The following is a 1,541-nucleotide window of genomic DNA, read 5'->3' as shown; positions in this document are numbered from 1 at the left end:
GACAATCCATTAGAGAAATCAAGAATTCATGTATTTTAACAAATTTTACATTATAGTTATTGGAAATTTCTTGAATCATTTTTCCCTGTTCTTTTCCTCTTTCTTACAGGATATTTTAATTGCCAACTACTGTTACACTAGCCTATTAATGTTACCTTGGCTATGCTGCTTGTTATACTTTGCAGACTAGGCTTAGGATGGGAATATTAAAAGAGCATATTTAAAGGCATATTCTGGATAATTTAAATATAAATATCCCATTTTAATACTTACAGAGGAATAATATAGCTCCCAGACTAACTAGTGTATTGATTTTTGTATTCAATTAAAAAAATCATGTGAGATCTAAGCCGTAAAAACTTGGCCCTGTTTGGTTCAGATTTCTTTCCTGTATGACTCATGTCCTATGGATTTGAAAAGGAATGACTACACAGGGAGAACGAGAATTGGAAAGGTGCCAATTGAGGAATCTCTGTGGAGTTTTAAGGAAGAATGATGAAAGCAGCAGGCTGGTAGAGGACATTATTATTTGTCTAGAACTTCACTGTACAGGATCGTAGTTAAGAGCTCTGATGTCTGACTTTCCGGGTGTGAATACTGACTGTATCATTTATTAGGTGTGTAACAACAGGAAAGTTAATTACCTTCTCCATGATTCAGTTTCTTCGCTGGAAGAATTGAGATAATAATAACACCTGAGTCATAAATTTGTTGTGAGAGTTTAATGATCTAATAGAGGGGTTAGAATTATCCCTTGAACATGTTAACTGTATAATAAATGTGTGTTCACATTTTATAAGTCATCCTGATATATTTCAGAAGGGTAAAACATTACGTACTTCCAATCAGTGTAACATGAGAAATCATTTGTAGTTGGAGGTCTATTTCTAGCCTAGGGAGATACCACTTCCTCCACTAACATTTAAATGTGAGCATTTAAAAAAAATGTTTGTTGAATTTATCGAGGTGACATTGGTCAATAAAAGTATATAGGTTTCAGGGGTCCAGTTCTATAATACATCATCTGTATATTGTATTGTGTGTTCACCACCTCAAATCAAGTCTCCTTCCATTACCATTTATGCCCCCTTTACTCTCTCCTATCCCCCGCCCCTTCCCCTCTGGTAATTACCATGCTGCTGTCTGTCTATACATTAAACAAATGTGAGCATAGACATTTCTTTCTCTATTTACTGCTGTATCCTCCAGGCTTAGAGTAGTGTCTGGACCATACATCTATAATAATAAAAGTGTGATATGCTAATTAAACCCGGCATCTTTCTGGATGACCTTTCAGATGAAGCCCGGGATGCAAGGGAAGCCTGGGTCCCGGGTGCCAGAAGGAAGCTGATGCTGGCAGCTGGGGGAAAGAAGGCCTACTCTTGCATGAATTTCATGCATTGGGCCTCTAGTAGTGTGATGATAGTAAATATTTGTTGAAGGAATGAATCATTAGTCAACTTTCAGTTTTTCCATGCCATGAAAATCCTCCACAATACATTGTAACAGACAAAATGTTTATTTTAAATTGCAGGTCAGCA

The sequence above is a fragment of the Myotis davidii genome, unplaced genomic scaffold, assembly GCF_000327345.1.
Source record: "Myotis davidii unplaced genomic scaffold, ASM32734v1 scaffold1702, whole genome shotgun sequence".
Taxonomy (NCBI): Eukaryota; Metazoa; Chordata; class Mammalia; order Chiroptera; family Vespertilionidae; genus Myotis; species Myotis davidii.
Note: the sequence above shows the minus strand (reverse complement) of the source record.